Genomic DNA, 24,400 nt, shown 5'->3' on the forward strand with positions numbered 1-24,400 from the left:
GAGAGAGAGAATCCCCCAGAACGTCGCTCTCCCAGAATTTAATAACCCTTTACACACAAGCCACCTGCCTTTGTTCGAATATTAGATTTATTTCACACAAAAGTTTTTTTTTTTTTTCCTTTGACGTCCACTGGCAAAAGTTATATATATCTTAGTAAGAGTAAATGATTTCAAAGTTCAACGCTTTATGTTAATTACTTGTTTAAGGAGGTAGGAACAGAGTATTCGAACCTATCAAAACCTATATATATATATATATATATATATATATATATATATATATATATATATATATATATATATATGTGTGTGTGTGTGTGTGTGTGTGTGTGTGTTTTGGGGTCGAACCCAGACTCTTGCAGACTAAGAACCGAAGAGCCGGGAGAATGGCCCAGCAAACCATCGAACGTTGTAGGAAGCTTGGCCTGACCTGGACAGCGGGCACTCCTCACCTTCCCTAAGTCACATGACCTGTGACTGGCAAAACTGGACGAATGATGTGATTCTCCCGTACGAGGCACGGGGCGTGATACTGTCAACCCGGAGGAGGAGGAGGAGGAGGAGGAGGAAGAGGAGGAGTGTGTAAGGGGAAAAAGGATATAATTATGAGATTCAGTTTATCTTCCTTTTATTTTTTTTCTGATTGATATCATGGACTGGATTCCTTACGGTGAGCACAGTTTACATAGTTAGGAGAGACGTGGGGTGGTGCAGAGCTCCAAAGCTCAGCGGTGTAAAGAAAGAAACAGACATCGCAACGGCCCGACCTTGAGGCCCCATCGCGCAGCGATCGCGCGAGGCCCGTAGCTTGTCGGGTATGACGCGCGGTCTAGCGAATGGCAGGCGGAGGCGGGATCAACACCAACAGTTAGTTCTAGCAACGTTTTTAGACGAGGGGAAGCGAAGCAACGGTGCGGGCGTAGGCTGTGTGTGTGTGCCGAGGCTCAGGGTAGGTCAGACTGTGTGGCGTGGGTGTGTGTGTGTGTGTGTGGAGGAAAGGTGACACGCCATACCGCGCTTTAGACTCGACAATTGCCAAGTAAATATATAAGAGTCATAACAGCCTGGGGAGATTCAGCGGGAGGAATGCTCTGTACAAGGGCGATTCAATCCTTTGTACAGTCCGGGCAAACCGTTCACAAAAGGATTGATTCGTCTTCTGAAGAGAACTGCCACTTTCTTGGGAGGTGAACTTCGCGTATTTATGCCGCGTGTGGTGGGTTTTCCTGTGGACGGTGCGATGATGCCATGTCCACCGTCGCGAACGGTGGAACTCCACAGCCAACACAGGAGGTGGGGGGGCAAAGCTTAGCAAACGATTCTAGAAATGATAAGGAAGAAAAGAAACTGGGGATTTCAAGAAGCACTGGACTTGGGACAGGGTTACGCCCGTACCAACTCTCTCACTCATGAGTTGATCGAAGCATTTGTGGCCAGACGAAAGACGTAGGTCGATCGAGGGGATGCGAGCGAGATTGGCGAGGCGGTGGAGCGATGTGGCGGTGAGTCACCGGGCAGACACAAGTGGTTATTTGAGGGGAGTTTACCCTTGACAATCAGATGGGGTGGGTCACGGGCACACAACAGAGCCACGGAGCAACACATGGGTCATATCTGGATCTTTATTTTTTTCCTCCCTGTCTCCCGAATATTTGGATATTTTCCCTGCCTCTCGAATATTTGGATTTTTCCCTCTGCCTCCCGAATATCTGGATTTTTCCCTCTGCCTTCCGAATATTTGGATTTTTTTTAACTATGCCTCCGGAATATTTGGAATTTCCCCCCTCACCTCACGAATATTTGGATTTGTCCTATCTCCCGAATATCTGCTTGAGGTCAATGAATGATGTAAAATGGGGAGGGGGCGGGGGAGGTTAATAATTCATATGGCTATGGTCACCAAGACTCGACTGTGGCTAGAGTGAATACACGCCACGAAATATTTGCCCCAAAGGCAGGGCTTATGTGTTCCTCTCTCTCTCTCTCTCTCTCTCTCTCTCTCTCTCTCTCTCTCTCTCTCTCTCTCTCTCTCTCTCTCTCTGTACGAAGATCCGGTTATGAAAAACGAAGTCGTGTGAGTCACGTGTTCTCCTGTGTTGTGTGTGTGTGTGTGTGTGTGTGTGTGTGTGTGTGTGTGTGTGTGTGTGTGAGAGAGAGAGAGAGAGAGAGAGAGAGAGAGAGAGAGAGAGAGAGAGAGAGAGAGAGAGAGAGAGAGAGAGAGAGAGGGCGGTGGGCGGGCATGCCAGAGCGTTTATAGACTATTCTATCTGCAGAGCTCCGGTATGTAAATTTCTATATACTGCAAGAGAAGAACTTTCGTTTTGATTTGGCGTATTACTGACGTAAATAATCACACACACACACACACACACACACACACACACACACACACACATATATATATATATATATATATATATATATATATATATATATATATATATATATATATATATTTCTAGGTGATATAAGAAAACCAAACGAGAGTTTACAGAGTTGTGACCAAATGAAGGTTAAAATGAAGGTCACAGCGCGAGTCCAGACGAAGATACACACAGACAGACAGACAGAAGCCATCATAGGGCGTCCGTCTGCCAGGCAAGTTAACACTGGATACGCCTGGCGTTTACGCAACTGTGGATAGATGGGATCGAATTGAACAAGACTGCAAACCTTAGAATCAAACCCTTTCAAGACCTGGGTAACTTTAATTCTAGTATACTTTTAAGTGTTATTTCCTGATATAATTTAGTAATCTTCGCGTTCTGAAATTACATACATAACATCTACTTTTCTGGAAGGGAGAAACAAACACGTAATTCCAAGAATCAACAAATACTCCCCTCTAGCTTGAGTCCAATTAATTGGAAGTCATCAAATTCAGCGTCTTAGATCTTTAGATAACATTCAAATAAATCCAAATTCTGCATTTTTTTTTTTCTAAAAAAAATTCTCCAGCTGGGATAGACGCAGCGACCTGCAAGGGGGCGACACATATCACCGGAAAACGCAAAAAAAAAAAGAAAAAAAAAATTCCTGTTGGTTGGCACCCAGCAACACGTTCTCACCTGGGGGCAATCGCTGGGGCGACGTCAACATCCTTGAGATCCCGTTGCCCGACACACACCGGGGGCGCATCTGTCGTGTGTGTGTGTGTGTGTGTGTGTGTGTGTGTGTGTGTGTGTGTGTGTGTCAGTCACGAGAGAAAATGTACATAACATGTGTGGCATGTGAACTACATATGATCCTATGCTGACCTTTATATATGTGTGTGTGTGTGTCTGTGTGTGTGTGTGTACTATGTTCACAGTGCTGTGTGTGTGTGTGTGTGTGTGAGAGAGAGAGAGAGAGAGAGAGAGAGAGAGAGAGAGAGAGAGAGAGAGAGAGAGAGAGAGAGAGAGAGAGAGAGGACTTCAATACAGAACTTAACATTTCCACGTGAACGATATATCGAATCGGATGGACAAGGTACACCAGACTTAGGAGCACTTCCCTGACGCGAGCTGACTTTGCCTCGCACAGCAGCAGCAGCAGATGTCACCTGGGGGCGCACCTGCTTTATGACCAGTGGTAAACACAGCTTCATCTTGATGTCCATGACCTTTCCAGAATACATTCACCTCCAGCCCGTGAGGTAATGATGGCACGTGGAATACATAACCAACTACATATCTCAGTCTGTACGTGGCGTATCAAATATGTAAATTTCTTTAAAAGATGGGAGAAAAAAAAAAACCCCACTTCGACATTAATTTCCGTGTATTACACGCACATAATTATTCTCATTCCAGTGATTAATCACGGACGTGATCTCTTAATTACTGCCCACCCCTCCCATCTCTCTCTCTCTCTCTCTCTCTCTCTCTCTCTCTCTCTCTCTCTCCTCTAGCGCCACAGGGTATGCTATGAGCAGCATAACCCTCGTCCACTTCATGACAGAGGCGCAAGCAAGCAAGCATATGGAAGCACAGCACGAGACGACCCGCCAGCACGTCCTCTGTCCGGCATCCAGCCTCAACCTCGACGAACAACAAATGTGTTCTACAGAGTTCTTGCATCACATCTGTTATCGCAGTATAGGTTCTTCCCGTGAGTAACCCTTAGCCCAGAACCCGTCAGCAAAATGACTCCTTCTTTAAACTCCCCCGAGACCAAACATAGACACACACACACACACACACACACACACACACACACCTGTAGCCTCCTGTATATGGATGGAATGACTAATTTCTCTAAAATCCACTCCACTCTGATCATGAACACCTCATTCTCCATAGCGACCGTATAAGTGGTCGTCTTCGTCTTGTATATGTTCTTCTTCCTCTCGCTACACCGACTCTCACACGTGAAGACCCGCGGCTCTAACGTGAAGCCAGTGACCAGGGGAGGAAAAGAAAAAAATAGATCCTCGTAATTTAATATTAGCCATCTGAGGTGTAGGGCCGACCCCGGTCCACGTGGGCGGGTGGGTTCACGGTGTCGACGAGAGAGAGAGAGAGAGAGAGAGAGAGAGAGAGAGAGAGAGAGAGAGAGAGAGAGAGAGAGAGAGAGAGAGAGATGGGCGGAACGACGGAATTGCTCTGATTTATCTTTTTTTTTTTTCTTTTTTCCTCCCGGGATGAAATCAGACAATCGTTCACTTGTTCGCCGTCGACCAATCCGGTATTTCGTCGGCTCTGCAACACTGGAAATCAATACAAAACTCATCTGGGAATATGTCGGAGAGAAACACATACAGAGATCATCCGAACGAGGGTTGATGCAATGATGCATCGCTCACACTGATTGGTCCATCTGGATTGCAACAGCCAATGGAGATCGCTCTTGGTGACGTGTATGGGACGAGGAGCAAACAAAGGCATATGTGAGATGTAAACAAAACGGCGAAATGTTTGATGATGTAAACAGATTGGCGTTAAAAAAAAAAGGGGGTTGGGGTGGGGGGCGAAATCTACTGATATACAGAGATGTTCCTCAAGCATGGCGGTGTTTTCATTCATCGTGTTTTGGATCTTGAAATGAAAAACGAAGACCAGACGTGGTAAAACCATCCACCTTTCCCTTCACCTAAAGCTGTCGTGCCACAGGAAGAACTTTCCTCGATGTCTGAAACATCAAAAATCTCTTTCAGGATATAAATCGCTTCCTGTGGGCAAGGGGGAAAAAAATAGCTTCAAGGTCAAAAATACCCCCCCCCCCCCCCCCCCAGGCCGGCAGCTGAGAGTCATGTGGGAGAGGGAGGGCAGCCGGGAGTTATGTGGGAGAGGAACCGCAGCTGACAGCTATGGGAGAGAGGGACGGAAAGGGGTGGGAGAGGTCCTCCTGCCTCTCCCAGAGAGCCTTTTCCTTCCTGCTGGACATAAATGAGAAGCTTTGAGGAAGGCTGTGAGATATCTCTCATCATCCAGGTCGGCTGGCACTATATCACAAGGTTTTGAGAGAGAGAGAGAGAGAGAGAGAGAGAGAGAGAGAGAGAGAGAGAGAGAGAGAGAGAGAGAGAGAGAGAGAGAGAGAGAGACCCTTGATGTATCATCACTGTCTTGCTCTCATTGCCAACGACATATTCTGCCTACAGACTCTTCATCCTAAGGGTGACCTCAAGTGTGTGTGTGTGTGTGTGTGTGTGTGTGTGTGTGTGTGTGTGTGTGTGTGTGTGTGTGTCTGTGTGTGTGTGTGTGTGTGTACGTACGTGAGATCCTGATCTCCTCTTGTCCTGAACACGTTCTGAACATTATCGCCGGAGCGTGCTGGGCGCGCGTGCCTCCCACCCTCCTCACGCTCCACCGCGAATTCCGCCAGCGGATCGGTATCGGAAACCCGATTCGCGTTCGCCACCCCGCGAGACGGTGGTCTCCTCGGGTGCGATCGGGGGTGTCGTCCTCGTCTTCCAGGCCTCGTGTGTTTGTCAACCGCTCCGTGCCGTCGAGAACGAGGTCGCGAGACGCAAGAATGACCTCGTCTGTCCTCGTCTGCAAGTGTGTGTGTGCGTGTGTGTGTGTGTGTGTGTGTGTGTGTGTGTGTGTGTGTGTGTGTGTGCGTGTGTGCGCATAACACATACATACGGGGAGAGAGAGAGAGAGAGAGAGAGAGAGAGAGAGAGAGAGAGAGAGAGAGAGAGAGAGAGAGAGAGAGAGAGAGAGAGAGAATTTTCTTTTTCCTTCTTTCCTCATGAAATGGAATGACAGACACTCGTCGTTCCTCTGAACACCCACCACAACTCCCTCCCTCCGTCTCTCCCTCCCTCCCACCCACCCGTCACACACACACACACACACACGCACACCGACCACGGCAACACGACCCGTGTCGTCCCGATCTGAAAGCCTCAACTTATGGGAAATCGAGGGGGAGTGGGTGGAGTAGGGGAGAGGGAGAGGGTTGTAGTAACACCACAAATAACGTCGTCAAGTATCTTAAACAAGCGTCAACCACCATCCATCCTGGGCCAACATGGGGCCGCATGCGTCGTGTCGCGCTGCGCGGTCAACGCTACGCGTCCGGTCTCACCGAACGCGCGACTACACCTCCCACTGACGCCTGAGATAATGACCTTCCGGCGTGGTTCTTGTATGCGTAATTCCCCCCCGTCCGCCAAACTCAAAAAAAAAAAAGAAATAAGAGAAATGACGAAGAAAAGAAAGAAAAAAAACGCCAATTGGTTCAGCTACGAAAAGAATTATGGCCAGCGATTAGCGAGGCCAACGCATGGACGGGGCTGACTGAGTGGTCAGTCGAGGTGAAGTGATGAGCAGGCCCGTGGGAAGGATGTGTGATTCAACAGAAAACGACGTAACGGTGGAGATAAATATCATATACATACGGAAAGACGGAGAACTGCGAATAACGAAGAGGAACGGAAGGGAAAGGTGAAATGGAATAGACAGGGGGAGAAAATAAAGCCACCAACGAAGTGAAAGAAAGAACTTGACGTCAGGAGAGAGAGAGAGAGAGAGAGAGAGAGAGAGAGAGAGAGAGAGAGAGAGAGAGAGAGAGAGAGAGAGAGAGAGAGAGGCCAGTTTACCTGGTTACTTAAGGAGCCATTCAAGCGGGGTACCCGCAGCCGTGGTGGCACTTGTGGGTCGGTCCTGTGAGGCAAGAGCCCGCCAACCTGGGCAGCAACGCCAGGAAATATCCAAGATGCGGGCCGCCCTGATCACCGCTCGTTATGCGCTCCACCTTCTTATTGTCCGGGGCCTGAGAGAGAGAGAGAGAGAGAGAGAGAGAGAGAGAGAGAGAGAGAGAGAGAGAGAGAGAGAGAGAGAGAGAGAGAGAGAGAGAGAGAGTGTACGCACGACGCGTTTTCCCATGGGGGTGTACCGCTCACCACGCACACATCTTGTTTGTCCGAGAAAAGCCACGCAGCTACTCCTCACACCACACAGCTGCCGATCCTGGACTTGGGTAGAGCTGTTTAGGGAACAGTCATTCGGCGTTATCGTATGGGTTTCTCCTTTCCACACCAGGTCTCTATTCCACACCAGGTCTTCATTCCACACCAGGTCTCCATTCCACACCAGGTCTTCATTCCACACCAGGTCTTCATTCCACACCAGGTCTTCATTCCACACCAGGTCTCCATTCCACACCAGGTCTTCATTCGACACCAGGTCTTCATTCCACACCAGGTCTTCATTCCACACCAGGTCTTCATTCCACACCAGGTCTCCATTCCACACCAGGTCTTCATTCCACACCAGGTCTTCATTCCACACCAGGTCTTCATTCCACACCAGGTCTCCATTCCACACCAGGTCTTCATTCCACACCAGGTCTTCATTCCACACCAGGTCTTCATTCCACACCAGGTCTTCATTCCACACCAGGTCTTCATTCCACACCAGGTCTTCATTCCACACCAGGTCTTCATTCCACACCAGGTCTCTATTCCACACCAGGTCTTCATTCCACACCAGGTCTTCATTCCACACCAGGTCTTCATTCCACACCAGGTCTTCATTCCACACCAGGTCTCTATTCCACACCAGGTCTTCATTCCACACCAGGTCTTCATTCCACACCAGGTCTTCATTCCACACCAGGTCTTCATTCCACACCAGGTCTTCATTCCACACCAGGTCTTCATTTTTTTTTTTTTTTCACTCGGAAGAACACTAAAGGAATCTCTCAATCTCTTTTGCTGGATTCTGGTTTTTTCTTTTCATACGTCCTTTTGATATGTTCTCTACGGGATTCTTGCAGACTAAATCCCTCTCTTTCTTGCTTGTTGTGGCGTTTTCCATTCATATACATGTGCGATAAAATCCTTGTAAAATCGTGTTATGCATAGATCATCATGTATCCATCCTTTTTGTCTTGACACCTCTCATCTCCACCCCCCCAGTCCACTCGACCTCATTACCTAACTTCTGATAAGAATAACTCTCAGCTTCTCCCTTCCACACACTCTCACAAAGCCTGACACCAGCTTCCGTAGTATCCCCTCTTGATTTTGCCACCAGAACTGTGTCATCTGCAAACAGCAACGACTCGCCTCTCAGCCCCCAACCCCCAATCCCAGGATACTCAATACCTGCCACTCGCTTCAAGACCCTCGCATTTACCTTACCCCATTAACCCATCCATAAGCAGATTAAACGGCCACGGTGACATCATACACCCTTGATGAAGACCCCCCTTCACCTAGAACCATTCATCCTCCTCCATTCCTACTCGTACATATGACTTACTCTCCCGATAAAAACTCCACACTGCAATTAGCAGCTTTCCTTCCACACCACATGCTAGTAACCCATCTCAAAGGCCATCTCTGGTCAACCTTATCTTCAAGTCCAACAATGCCACATTCCTCTCTTTCTCCAAGCATTTCGCACACTGATTTTCCAAACAAATACCCACTCGACCTGTCGTCCTCTACCACTCCTATACCTATGTCTCCCCTCCACATCCTGATGCTTGTGCCACACATACGCTCGAGGTATATTCACTGGCAGCAAAGATACACACACACACACACACACACACACACTCGTGTGAGGGTAGAGGGCGTAATCCACACTGAGTTCCGGTCTGTTTGCGCTGGCTAAAGTCATTACACACGCCGGGAGGGCGGTGGACCCCATCTCACCAAAGGGTTCACAATATTAGTAAACAAAAGCAGTCCGGGTAATGCGTATTTTGGGCCATGAATGCCGAGGAAGAGGTTGGACGGTGGTGGAAATGAAATGTCTGAGGACGTGCGGCGGGTTGACCGCGTATGAAATGATATTACCTGAGGGAATTGTGGCATTGAGTGTAGCCTTACTGGAAGGGCCGACATATGGAGAGGATGAAGAGAAACTGATCTAGAAAATCTATTTCGAGAGCAGAAGGAGACCCGAGGAGGAGATGGAAGGATGAAATAAAGAAAGCTCTGGGGTATCGGGATTTGAATATTTAGGAGGGCGAGAGGCATTCACTGAAGTGAAAGGACTGGACTGATAAGGTATATGGGGGGCGACGTGATGTCACTTGACTATGGTTTCAGTACAACATACAGGACAACTAAGAGTAATCATCATTTACTTATATGATCCCGGAACTCCACTTACGGGGCTCCTGCAGCTCCAAGGCTGCGCTTCAATCAGTAGCAGGAAGGGGATGGACTCTTTTGAAAGTTCTTCGACGTAAGTGCATTTTGTTTTGTCCACTGACGATAATACAACTTTTCATTAGCGCCGTAACCATATGCAGACAGAGTCCGGTAACACCAAAGTTAGATGTGTGTGTGTGTGTGTGTGTGTGTGTGTGTGTGTGTGTTGTGCATATTTTACGTTAAACTATCACTGCTACTTACAAAAGTTAACTTACATAACACTAAAAACAAATAAAACTATTTTCCAAGTTATCAATTTCCAATCGATATCATAAAATTTTTTCCTTTTGACGTAAAAATAAAGTTAATGAGTCCCACATATTGCCTTGAGTCCCGCCGTCCAAACACCTGACAAGAACAAAAACAATAACTACTGATGCAGGGTTCGAATCCTTCTCTAGTAGATTATTTCTCACTTGTTTTGATACGTCGATACTAATTTCTTCACTATGCACGTAAACTACGGCATCTGTGCGATTCCCGTCTCCTAATTTATTGGTGACATTAAATCTAAAAGTCCTGAGGAAAATGGGTAAAAGTATATACATTCTCGGAGGCGATGCGAGCGGAAGCCAGGGTCGGGTGAGGATCGCGACGCGGGGATGCTGCCCGCGCAGAGGTCTGAGCGTCAATATGGGGGAGGCTGGACCCAGCTCCCTAGTCTGGAGGTCCACCTCACTGGAGCAGCACCTCGCTCAACCCCGCTCTAACTGCTGTTGTACAGACCTATACTCCCGCTCGCTCCGGAGCGCCCTCCCCTTACCCCCCCCTCGCCGCCGCTTCAACCGCTAACTCCCTTCTGTTCGTTTCTGATCTTCCTTTCCACTCGTCCATAACAACAAGCGCGCGCGAGAGAGACAGAGTGAGAGAGAGAGAGAGAAAGAAAGGTAAGACAAGTATTATTATACTCATTTTTCGTATGTGTTTAACATTAACAAAAAAAAAAATATATAAGGTGTCGGATATTACGTGTCGTTTGAACCCTCAAGAATTCGCCTCCTCGTAGTTTCAAAAGCTCGAACGTTGCTCATTTACGTCATATACAAACGTTTGGTGTATCTATTCATTTACGTCATATACGAACGTTTGGTGTATATATTCATTTCTTTTTTTATACATCTCTCGGAAACCCGAACGTTCCACCCATTCACACGTGTGTGACAGAAATATATATATATATATATATATATATATATATATATATATATATATATATATATATATATATATATATATATACAACGTTGACCGTAATCCTCAACTTCCACAGAGAACAAACTAAATGACGAACGACTATGGAAAAATATATATGACATGGGTGAACGCGGAAACATGCTACTGTAAACAAAACAAACAAGGAAGCCTGTATAGTGAAGACCTTTGTAAACAGATTGAGACAGTGAAAATCTGTGATTTACAGCAAGCGTTACACCCCAGACCTGAAGCTGTGACCTTAAATAAACGCATTTACAGCACTGAGAACCAGTACCATGACAATATTTACACTGCCCTGACCTCCCATACACTGGTGAGAACTAACAGCATGACCAAATTTACAGTTATGACCTCATTTACACCAGTGAGAACTATTACCATAATCATGTTTACAATGCTATGACCTTATTTACACAACTAATCCAATCCTATTTTTACTATCATGACCTTATTTACACTAGTGGGAACTAATGTAATCCTATCTTTACTACTATGACCTTATTTACGCTTGTGGGAACTATCATAATTACATTCATACAGCTGTGACCTCATTTACACTAGTTCTGAACAAATAACTCGACTGCATTTACACGAGTGAAGTGTTACCCCAAGACAACATTTACACCGCTCTGACCCTCGTTTACACGAACGAGAACGAACACCACGACCAAATTTACTTCGTAATGACCTCATTTACAGCAGCAGCATTAATAAGGTTTTGCATTTACACACAGTAATGGCCTCGCTCACGCTAGCAAGAACAAATAAAGTTAGTGCAATTACAGCGTCATAACCATATTTACCCTCGCCAGGACGAATTCCAATACTAACATCATTAAGACCTCAATGAGAACTGTAGAAAACTGACACCCACCAAGACCGCATCTACGTTTTCTTTTTTTCTTTTGTGGGCCCCCCTTTTACACGACTGAGAACTCACCTATATTTTTTTTTCTTTTACAATGTTCTAATCTTATTTAAACCGGTGAGGACTGACACCATGACCGCATTTACAATGACCTCATTTACGGTGACGAAAATTACGAGCGATAACATGACGGTAATTGTGAGAAAAAAATAATCACCTGTTTTTTTTTTTATTGGCAAACAAGCTAAGCTACATTCGTGAAGGAAGAAAACTACCATATATGCATTCGTGAAAGAACGATATTAGCAAAACTGCATTCGTGAGAGGAACTAGATTGAGTGCATTCGTGAAATATGAAAAATATCTAAAACTGCATTCTTCAATCAATTACCAGTTAAACAGCGTTCCAGGGAGACTCGCTAAGCTGCATTCGTGAATATCAACAACAAAACACGTGACAAACTGCATTCGTGAAAGACCAAAACAGTTATAATGCAAATAAATATCTCAAGCATTTATGAACGAAACATTAACTAAACTGCATTCGTGAGATACACGAGCTAAGAATCATTCGTGATGGGACACACTCACTAAACCGCATCCGTGAGAATGCGTGCTCGCTACAGAATTCGTGAGGTCAAGACACGATCGGTAAACTGCAATCGCGAAAGAAGGACCACATAAACTTCCTGCATTCACACCGAGGGAAGCCACCGTGCACGGGTCATAATGGCGGGAACCACTTCTTAAACTGCATTCACAACACGTCACATGATATGTGCTGGATGCAACGCAGACTCAGAAACACAACGTTAGAGTGAGTGTTTCCCGTGAAAGAAGGACGATTTCTGCATTCACACGTGCACGATCACTCAGTTGCGGTCGAACGCGGAGAACATGTTAATTTTTTTTTTCAGTGGGGTTTATACAAGTATACATATATGGGTAGGACATATGGTCAACCAACGGGTGTTATTATATTGGTATAAGGTGTGTGTGTGTGTGTGTGTGTGTGTGTGTGTGTGTATTCCACGAGAAATTAATTCACACATGATTTCTTGCACCCCCCCACCCCCTGCTGTTCTATAGCCATCCACCGTCTCCCTCCTCTCACTTACCCCGCCTACTTCCGCCTCTCCTGAGCAAGTGAAGCCGTGGAATTACTTGAAAGTACCTGAGGCAAGCCAGTGCAGCTCACTCCTCTACTCCCATCCTCTTCCTTCTGCCTCTTCCTGGGTATACTCTCGGTGTATATATATATATATATATATATATATATATATATATATATATATATATATATATATATATATATATATATATATCCACAGTCGTCAGGAGCGTCTGGGTTTTCTACGTAGTGTGTTCAGACTGCCATTCATTTCCATTCATTTATACATCTTTGTTTATATCAATTATATATTTTATAATTTACTCGTCTTTAGTCTCCTTCTCCCGTTCATTTGACCTACCTATCGGTCGGGGGCAATCTTCTTCAGTGCTCCATTATCCCTCCTCCCGTTCTCTTCAACCCCTCACCCCGTTTTCTACAGCGGCCACAGATTTGCCCTCCTTCATCACAAAATTCCTTCAGCGTCTCCCGAAGACCTCCAATGCTCTATTCCAATCCATCAATTTTCACTTCGCGTCTACGAGGCTCAAGACCTGTTCACCCGCCCCTGGCGACCACGTCCGCACCCGCGCCATGGTTTAAGTTTTAGGTCCGCGCCATGGTTTAAGTTTTAGGTCCGCGCCATGGTTTAAGTTTTAGGTCCGCACCTTAGTATAAGTTTTTGGTCCGCACCTTAGTTTAAATTTTAGGTCCGCGCCTTAGTTTAAGTTTTAGGTCCGCACCATGGTTTAAGTTTTAGGTTCACACCATGGTTTTAGGTATAGGTCCGCACCATGGTTTAAGGTACCTTCGTACCTTCCTACGCAGGAGGCTATATGCAGTGATGAGCGCTCCAACAAAAGTAGGTCACCCGCACCTATATTTCCACGAGTTAAAGGCCGAACTTCGTAGTGGGTCATGACCTCTACCAAAACCCACCTCGCAAACTGCCATGACAAGGTCAGAATTAAGGTGCAATACACGGGACATCCACGATGGAGAACATTTTACCCCTACCACCTCGACATATATATATATATATATATGTAAGACATGCGTCATAATATACATATGTAAGACATGCTATAGTTCTACATATCAACGGAGATAGTTTTCGATGCATCTGATACGAGTGAAATCTTCCCCGTCCGTCCCCCTCCTAACCCGTCCATTGTTTGAACTCTCACGCCCGCTCTAATGGATTCAGAAAGCTGACTGTTATGAATATAAACTCCCAGGAGAAGTACTAGAAAAGTTAGGTTTTACAGGGGAGGGGAGGAGGGGAGAGGGGAAGCTCTTCCTCCTCCTCCTCCTTCCTCACAAATTTTCTCTCGGTAAGAGAGAGAGAGAGAGAGAGAGAGAGAGAGAGAGAGAGAGAGAGAGAGAGAGAGAGAGAGAGAGAGAGAGAGAGATTGAACACGTAGACATGATATGCATACCTAATAATAACCACCATTCTATGTTCCATTCCCCAGAAAGAATATATATATATATATATATATATATATATATATATATATATATATATATATATATATATATATATATATATATTCCTTTTTAATCCACGAGGCAATGAAACACGATAAGTACCCAAGCGCAATTTCGTGTAATAATCACATCATCAGGGGAGATACAAGCAGGAACAATAATATGAAGTCGATGATGAAAAAGGAATTTACTTGATAATGCGCTCAACCGTGATCTTTTCCTATGTACGTATATATATATATATATATATATATATATATATATATATATATATATATATATATATATATATATACTGAAAGTGTGTTTAACTTGGAACAGACGGGTGGGGTGGATACAGCCGAAGCAGATGTTTCTGAAGATAAAACATCGCAGACAGGCGGAGATAAGAGGCTTAACATAAACCCCCCCTGGCCAAGGAACTTAGAAAAAATATTCGCGGAATTTCATTCTCAGTTCGATAAGCCGCCGGGAAAAGTGTCTTTAAGTATTGATGCATTCTAGGAGGGCGCCCGGCCACTGTGTAACAGCCCCCCTAACCCCATCAACCAATACCAACGCTCAGAGAGAGAGAGAGAGAGAGAGAGAGAGAGAGAGAGAGAGAGAGAGAGAGAGAGAGAGAGAGAGAGAGAGAGATCGGGAAAGGGTTGGGGGGGGGTAGGGAATCAAAAGCTCTGGCATACATAGATCGTGGGGGATACCATTTCATTTCTGAATCTAAGGCAGACTGACCACGAAAGAGCTGCAAGATCTAAACGCCACAAGACAAAACATATGACGGTATCCAGAAAAAAAAAAAGCATTTGATGCATTAAACAACGGGAAAGAGAATCTCTCTCTCTCTCTCTCTCTCTCTCTCTCTCTCTCTCTCTCTCTCTCTCTCTCTCTCTCTCTCTCTCTCTCTCCGTATTTCCATGAACACAGCTTACTATTTAAAAGGCTGCGTATGAGATAACGCAATGCACGCCAAAAAAAAAGTGCTTAACAAACGTGCAATCAAAAACGTGTCTTGAGGAAAACATTTATGTTAGTCAATACTCTAAAGAAAGAACAAATCTTGAACACGAAGCATTACGTTCTCACACTGGTATGGTCAAATATAAAGGTCTTGTGAGCATAAATTGAAGCGTAGGCACTTTGGAAGAGGAGACTTGCTAACGAATGATACGTGACAATCGTTACAGTTACATACGCAAAATGTACATATGTGTCACTCAAAGATATATATATATATATATATATATATATATATATATATATATATATATATATATATATATAACCGTAATGGTTTTAAGGCCTTATCCTTAGTGCCCATGCAAGAAAGCTTTAGTTAAAAGAGTGAAAAGTGTCCTCCTCATGGAGTGATCTCATATCTCTCACAAGACTAATGGGTTCCTTTGTGAGGCTGAGTTGTGAGGAAGTCTCATACAATATACGACGCTGACAAGATACATACGTAGCAGGAAGCAATATCACATTCATACACACTAGAAGAATAATGAAAAGTGATATATATATATATATATATATATATATATATATATATATATATATATATATATATATATATATATATATATATATATACATGGGTGGAGTCAATTAACTCTCAAAATTAACCACTTAATTCATTCAATCTAATAATCAGCAAAATGTTATGTGGATTAACTTAACGGACCGGTTGGGTATAATGACTATTAAAATCAACCAGTTAAATCAGTTCGAGGAAAGTAACTAGCTAGTTATGTGATTAACAGAAAAGAATGTGTATAATTTAGCTAACCATAAATTACACATGAAGCGTGCAAGGGATAGAGCAAATTGGAGCGATATGCTATACAAGGCACGACGTGCTTTCCATGTAAATGGGCCGAAACAAGGCATACGAAGTGGTCACGGGAGGCGACGGGAAGGTCTGTGGAGTATGGCTACAGGATAAGGGGCTCTGGTTTCGGTGCATATGTGCGCGTGAGTAGGAATGAAGGAGGGTGAGAAGTGGGTCTGTGATGTTACCGTGGCTCTTTAATCCGACTGTGGATGAAGTGGTGAAGGACGTAAATGCGGGGGTCGTGGAGACAGGGACGGGTGTAACACTATGCTGGTGGCATGGGGACCTGAAAGGTGAGTCAGTTGTTGTTTGCAGATGACACGGCTCTGGTAGCAGGTTAAAATATGTAATGTAAATGAAAGTAAGGCAATACGGTTCTGTCAGGGGGCGAGACAGGTCGGGCTGTGTGTTTGTCTGAATGAGCAGAGCTTACAGGAATGTAGGGCCAGATGTGTGTGTGTGTGTGTGTGTGTGTGTGTGTGTGTGTGTGTGTGTGTGTGTGTGTGTGTGTGTGTGTGTGTGTGTGTGTGACCCAGACTGCACCAGCGAGTGAAACTTCATCTTCAGCGAAGCTGTGTCATCGGGGGCACAGTCTCTTCGTGGAACTTATCACTCTAAAGGAGTCAACATTTCCATGATACTGGAGGTAGAGCAGTCATGCAGCTCCTGGAAAAAAGGGGTCCTGGAAGAACTCCAGAATCCTTTCAGAACAAGGGGTCCTTGGCTTCAGCCATATAACTAACGTATAACGAATACATAACAACGGAAAATGAAGGTAGCATAACGAAGTCTGCACATCCCGTAGTGACAAACGTTGTTTGCATGACCTTAATCGTACAGTCATGAGTGCATGGAAGGTTGAAATACGGGGTCATGAAGGAGGTGATAAGCCTCAGCTTGTGTCATGAGAGATGTGGCAGCCCTGTAATGGTGGGGGGGGGGGGGGAAGATGTGGCAGAGCTGTAATGGGGGGACAGCTGACATCTGTCAACGGCTCATGTCATGCCGAGCGCGTCCAGGAACAGCAGAGAGATACAACAGATGCCGTCGCACCGATACAATATCGCTTTCACAACCAACGCGGAGTTTGCTTTCCATGGTCTTTTGCATATGTAAATACCTGTGACAACGGAGCATACAGGAGGTAAATGCGAAAAGAAAATAGGGTGAAACTGTAAATACCACGGCTGAAAAAAAGACAAGGGATGCGAAATCGATCATAGGTTTGTGGGATCTTAAAGTATTCAGGGAAGGGATATTCTTATACATATACCTATATACCTTATACATAGAATATGTATACCTTATATGGAAGGCATTATGGTATACATTAAAGGCTTCTTTCTTTCTATTGAGGGCAATGTGGCATAGTATACGCCCTTTGTTGCCGAGTCAGTCTGGGCGGGCCCGTGCGTGATTCATGGGAAGCAACGCTACCCACTTACACTACGGAAGCCAGTGTGTACGTATAATCTAGCATAAAGCTACGTACGCTCCCACGTTCGTTTTTCTACATGTGTAGCTGTACGTATGTACGTCCAACATTTTCATCAATAATCAGTGAAAAAAAAATATATTTCACGTATGAGTATTTTTTTCCCCCAGTAATGGAATATTAATTTGTGTTTGTGTTTGTTGTATGTGCGGGTTGTGTGCTCAGCCGTGATGCGATCAGCCAGGACACGGGCAACTGTCACGTAGGAGTGTGTGATTACCATCTGCGTGTGACGGGAGGGACAGAACTATACACCCGTGTTGCTCCGTATATTGTCCTTGTGTGTGTGTGTGTGTGTGTGTGTGTGTTTGCAGGTTTCAATACGGGAAAAATCTGTAAACTCCGTCACGTTTCACAGCTGTAAAGTGGAATTGGTCATATTTACGGTGCACACATGTGCCTGTACATCACACGCTAATCAAAAACACACAAATACAGGCATACTGAAACGTGTGTATGGATTCTTTTGAAACAGTAAAAATGGAGGAGCTGTAAACAAGAACACACACACACACACACACACACACACACACACACACACACACTCACACACACACACACACACATACACACACACACACACACACGTAGACTGTAGAGGCAGTGTTGCCAGCACACAGGATCGAGCCACAACCCAGGACCATGTGGGAAGAACCTTCGCGCCATCTGGCCACACTCAGCGGTCGCCATAACACAAACTTTATTGAAATTGTCCCGTCATCTTTTTACGGCCTACAAACTTAACACTGCCGTAAAACTGAGGGAAAACCTGGGGCAGTGTGATGTGAAAACTCCCTTTTGAGTTCTCACGACCTTACGTGCATTTGTTGTGTCCAGAGAGAGAGAGAGAGAGAGAGAGAGAGAGAGAGAGAGAGAGAGAGAGAGAGAGAGAGAGAGAGAGAGAGAGAGAGAGAGAGAGAGAGAAGGACAATCTATTTGAATACCCAGAGCTGACCTCGAGGGGACGAGGGCTACACTTCCCCTTCACCTGGGGAGAGGCAAAGAGGGTAATTTCAGGGAGGAAATGTCCAAGTGTCTCGCATAGTGCGCGCGCGTGTGCGCATGTGTGTGTGTGTGTGTGTGTGTGTGTGTCGAGAGATACAAACTGTCCAAACCACCAATTCTCTGTGATATGAGTGTGAAGCCTGGTCATGTGCACGTATACAAATCACTGACTTACCCATCCATACCTTATTGCCTTAACCCCCCCAATCCCCACACCTTGGGACCTTCCCCCCACCCCCCACGCCTTGGCAGGGGCCCGTCGGGAACTGACGAATAATGGCCTCTTTTGCACTCGTCCACTCCCCCCGGCAGTCACGTGTGATGTGGGCGAAACCATAGCCACGTACCTACGGCTGTGCCTCACCCTTGCTTATGTTTCAGTCCAGTGACAGCAAGGTAGCCCCACCCCCCCCTTATACACACACACACACACACACACACACACATGAGGGAGAGGCGTGACGACTAAGATGTGAAGAGAGATTGTAAAGGGAGGTGAAAAATGAGGGAGGGAGAGTGTGGATGGAAGTAAAAATGAGGATGGTTGTGAAGGAGGGCGAATATGAAGTACAGAAAGGTGAATATAAGGAAGGCTATTGTGAGGGAATGTGACACTATGGAGGAATGTTGTGAGTAAAGGTGGAAATGAGGGAATTATTAGTGAGGGTGAAAATGCTAGTGAGGGAGGACAGTGCGAACGAAGGTGAAAATGAGGGGGAAAAATACTGCGATGGTGAAAACTCGGAAGAACACCGTGAAAGAAAACGAAAATGGGGGTAAAGATCATGAGAGGGAAGACGAAGATAAAGTAGGACGGGAAGAGAGAAAAAAAAGGAGAAATTAGATCCGTGGGAATGAAAGAATTAGAAGGAAAGAAGGAGAAAACTTGATGAAGGAAGCGGAGGAGGGCAGGCGTGCCGTATCAGCTGGATGACTGAGAAAACTCCCGAACTTCTTTGGAAATAACGATTCCTCGAGCTGGGGCGAAGCTGCTTCTAATTCGCGAAGAAAAACGGCAGGAGGCATGAACTATGGGGTCCTCTCTCTCTCTCTCTCTCTCTCTCTCTCTCTCTCTCTCTCTCTCTCTCTCTTCTCTCTCTCATGTGCTTCTTGTTAGGCAGAGATGCAGTTAAGAGTCCACCCCCCCCCCCCACACACACACACACTCCACAAAGCCCCCCAACCCACCCTATCTCCAGCCCCAGAAACTGGTGCTCTGCTAGAAATACTGCCAATTGCTGAACGACCGCAATGGGAGGAAAATCGGCACCAGAGGGTATCATAAACAGAACAACCCGACTTCAACTAGCTGAAGTTTATACTCGAAAATAGGTTATAAGATGCAAAATTATAGGAGGGAATTGGCGTCAACATTGGTCATTAGTACTGCCTATTAAATAGGCAGAGGTCAGTTACAATCGTAAACAAGCCACGAGATACGAGTGGTAATAGACGAAAAGATAATAACATAACAACATAATAACAACAGTTATAACATTAGCAGCGATATATCGTGGTATACCTGTATATAAGCTGGTAATAAACCATAATAAAAAAAAAAAACACGGACGAACATATCAAATGGTGAGAGCAGACTTTATTCTTTTTAAATCTATATGTATATCGTCACGAGAGAAGGCCCTTATGGTTAAAATATGACAGATGTTTGAAAAAGGTAATAGCTCAGGGAAAAGCGCCAGGTTATGTGGGGACGAAAGTGAAATAACAAATGGAAATAATTGAGGAGATGTGAGCGATAGTAGACAGAGGAATTAATACCGATACATGATGACTGTACAGAACAAGTGATGATATGTAACAATAAGGATACTGTCTGGGAATGTGAGAGAAAATACAGAAGAAATTCAATGAACTTCAAAAAGTAAAAAATAAGTAAATATGAAAAGAAAAAAAAAATCATCCTTCAACAAGCGACATAAATTTTAGTTAAGTGCTCTCCAAATGACGTTTTCTATGAGTAATTAACCTCTCTCAGATGGAAATAATGAGTTTCTATGCAATTACAAGTGAAATTACCGAACGAGCATATACACCGGCCTGATGTGGAGACCTGGCTTCATATTTACGATTTCATGGTACAATTACACACACACAAAAAAAAAACTGTACCAACATTACTAATGCTCTTTGCCTTAACAGAAGGAGTGAGCCACACGATTTATGACCACAAAGCTGGCAAAGAAAGAAATTTAAGAGCAAAGTTACATTGGTTGAGGTGGTTATCTCTTACATCAAATCTTTCTTCTTCTTTACCCAACGTATCTTTACTTTCCAACAAATATCTTCTTCAGCATATATATATATATATATATATATATATATATATATATATATATATATATATATATATATACACTTCCTACATCTTTATATTTACTAAGAAATCAATTTTGTTATTACATTAACTTTGTCAACTGCCTTATTTTTCTCTAATGAGAACACTTTGAAGTTTCATTATTCACTTTTCCCTCTCTACCTTTTTCCGCTAACTTCTCTTTAAAAATATCGTCCCACCCATTTTCAAACAGCATCTCTTCCTTTTATATGAGCAGTATACCGTAAACAGACTCCTCCCATTTTCAAACAGCAATTTCTCATCATTTTCTTTCCCAATCTGTCTCACTCTCCCGTTTTTTTTTCTTCCGCCCTTATCATCTGTTTCACCCTCTGTTTTATCAGGTTTTCCCTCATGTGTGCTCTCCTCTTCATCCGTACCCTCACTCCCTCCCTACACCTCCTCCCTGGTGCATAACCCCCCCAGCCTGCTGGGGTATAATATACATCCCTGATCACATCTCTGGGCGAACTACTCCGAGCCAGCGGCTGACAGCCATGCCAACCAAGTGTTCATCATCGGTGTCGCTGACTGGGGTGTGGGGGGGTCTTCCGTCATGCTCATCCAGTCTGTTGCTTCCGTCCCCTTGCATGTGACGTGCCAGCTCTGGCACCGCTGACGATGTGGGCCCTAAGGAGGAGGTGGGAGGTATCAACACTGAACCGGCTGCTGTCCTCTCTGTGTCTCCTGTTTCCCCTCTCTGATTCATGGTACCCCTCTCTCTCTGTGTCTCCTGTTTCCCCTCTCTGTCTCATGGTACCCCTCTCTCTCTGTGTCTCCCGTTTCCCCTCTCTGTCTCCTGGTAGCCCTCTCTCTGTGTCTCCTGTTTCCCCTCTCTGTCTCCTGGTACCTCTCTCTCTTTGTGTCTCCTGTTTCCCCTCTCTGTCTCCTGGTATCCCTCTCTCTCTGTGTCTCCTGTTTCCCCTCTCTGTCTCCTGGTACCCCTCTCTCTGTGTGTCTCCTGTTTCCCCTCTCTGTCTCCTAGTACCCCTCTCTCTGTGTGTCTCCTGTTTCCCCTCTCTGTCTCCTGGTACCCCTCTCTCTGTGTGTCTCCTGTTTCCACTCTCTGTCTCGTGGTACCCCTCTCTCTCTGTGTCTCCTATTTCCCCTCTCTGCACCCTGGTACCCTTCTCTCTGTGTCTCCTGTTTCCCCTCTCTGTCTCCTGGTACCCCTCTCTCTGTGTCTCCTCTTTCCCCTCTGTGTACCCTGGTAACCCCCTTTCTCTCTGTGTCTCGTGTCTATCTCGTGATATCCCCTCTCAGTGTGTCACTGTTGCCCCTCTCTTTAAAATCGGGTACCCCCTCCCTACATCTCCTGTCTTAAAGGTTTTAAGTGGCCTGTTGTCCGTCTTTAAGTCTCCTGTTATCTAAGTTTAAGTTCCCCTGGACCCCCTCTGTAAGTTTAAAGTCTTCTTCTACCCCCTCTCTCTCTCTCTCTCTCTCTCTCTACCTCGTCTGGTGATGCCCCACTCTAATCCTAAGTCTCCTAAAGTCCTTCTCTAAGTCTCCTGATGTCTCTCGCAGTCTCCAAGAACTTAAGATTTCTTTTTACTCCTGTGTGACACTCCACAGCCTATAACGTTTTTTTTTTCTTTAAAGTCATGTGACTCAAGTAACGCCATACACCACAATTCTTGAGCCTGCCTGAAGCAGCAGCGGCGACACCTCTCTCTCTCTCTCTCTCTCTCTCTCTCTCTCTCTCTCTCTCTCTCTCTCTCTCTCTCTCTCTCTCTCTCAATATTTATCTTTCTTTTTCTTTACGAGTTTTCCCCTCGGCCGAGGGATCTGACGTCACGGTAGAGAGCGGTCACGCTTCAGGAATTTCGCCAGCTGGGGGGAGGGGGGAGGGGGAGGGGGGAGGGGATGTCGACAAAAACATCAAGGGCAATTATGTTCTTCCCGACAACAATAGCTTGTAATTTTCTATACCTTGACAGTGAAAACATGGAGCACTGCCGGTGACAGTGCACAGCAGTGAAGGTGAACACTTTACTCCGAGGCGGCGAAAACGCGAAGCAGCGGCAGTGAAAAGCTACAGCAGTAACAGTGTAGACCAGTGAAACCCTTTAATACTGACAGTGAAAACCTAAAGCGGCGGCAGTGAAAACATGGGGTGCGTGTGAGAGAGGAATTTACTTTTTGATAAGTGTGTGTGTGTGTGTGTGTGTGTGTGTGTGTGTGTGTGTGTGTGTGTGTGTGTGTGTGTGTGTGTGTGTGTGTGTGTGTGTGTGTGTGTGTGTGTGTGTGTGTGTGTGTGTGTGTGTGTGTGTGTGTGTGTGTGTGTGTGTGTGTGTGTGTGTGTACCATGACAGAAAGAACATGGTAATATGCACACCATGGTACAGAGTACAGAGGGTTAGGGGAAATGACACTGCATGGTTCATGGTGGTTAACCACAATGGTATAGAGGAATATGGTACCTCGTGAACCATGGTAGTACCAATATAATAAAAAGTGCTCAACCACATCATCCATACAAATGACCATATAAACAAAAACACAATTCCAATGTTATTCGAAAATCTCTTAAAAAAAACAAACTCCCTCTCTTTCAGCAAGTTATTTTTTCGTCCTGTCACACGGGTCATTAACACATACCCTGGGTCATTAGGATCAGGTGAAGGTCATTACAGGGTCGTTAAACCTCCATGGGAATCAGTATATTCGACCTGTGGTAGTGGTGCTGGTGGTGTGTGTGTGTGTGTGTGTGTGACCATTTCCATACAGTATTTCGACCACTAAGTTTCAAATGTTATCTACACTTCCTTTACAATTAACATCTTTATCATAATCATTTAATAACCAATTTGAGAGTCTGGTCATTATCTACATGATGGGTGATTCCCCCATCAGGCGTCCCGCTACTTAAAAGATCTTCTACTAATTATTTTCTTATCACAATTATCAGTAATTAAACTCATCAGAACACGCTTTCGTATTTTTGAGAGAAATGTATGAAAAAATTCTTATCGTCAAGGTATTCAGCATCATTCTAATTCCGTTATCTAATGTATCAAAAAAGGAGAAGTTACTTTTTTTCTATCAAATTATTTTTTTTTGTATCATTACGGAAGCAGGCGGTGCTAACAACGTCGACGCTACTCGTGTGTTAGGGAAATGGAGTGTGGCTAGCGTGTGTGTTTGTGAAATGTGGTCTGGTTAGCGTGTCTGGTTAGTGTGTGTGGTTGTGAAATGTGGTCTGGTTAGCGTGTCTGGTTAGTGTGTGTGGTTGTGAAATGTGGTCTGGTTAACGTGTCTGGTTAGTGTGCGTGTGTTTGTGAAATGTGGTCTGGTTAGCGTGTCTGGTTACTGTGTGTGGTTTGTGAAATGTAGTATGGTTAGTCTAAAGACATTTTGTTCTATTCATTAACTGAGATTTTAGTCAGTCGTAATTCCTTGGTATGTGATAGCGTAACAAGGAGTATGTAGCCCG

General features: G+C 44.9%; 2 protein-coding genes across 2 annotated transcripts in view; one reads left to right on the forward strand and one right to left on the reverse strand.

Moving 5' to 3' along the window:
• Window positions 1-24,400, reverse strand: part of LOC139763255 (uncharacterized) — a 256,023-nt gene that overhangs the window by 19,322 nt on the left and 212,301 nt on the right. The gene's annotated exons all lie outside the window — the stretch shown is intronic.
• Window positions 10,261-24,400, forward strand: part of LOC139763350 (membrane metallo-endopeptidase-like 1) — a 193,314-nt gene continuing 179,174 nt past the window's right edge. Inside the window, exon 1 of the mRNA XM_071689373.1 lies at window positions 10,261-10,482. The gene's annotated coding sequence lies outside the window, so the exon portion shown is untranslated. The remainder of the gene's footprint in view (window positions 10,483-24,400) is intronic.

The sequence above is a fragment of the Panulirus ornatus genome, chromosome 46, assembly GCF_036320965.1.
Source record: "Panulirus ornatus isolate Po-2019 chromosome 46, ASM3632096v1, whole genome shotgun sequence".
In the NCBI taxonomy this organism is placed as follows: Eukaryota; Metazoa; Arthropoda; class Malacostraca; order Decapoda; family Palinuridae; genus Panulirus; species Panulirus ornatus.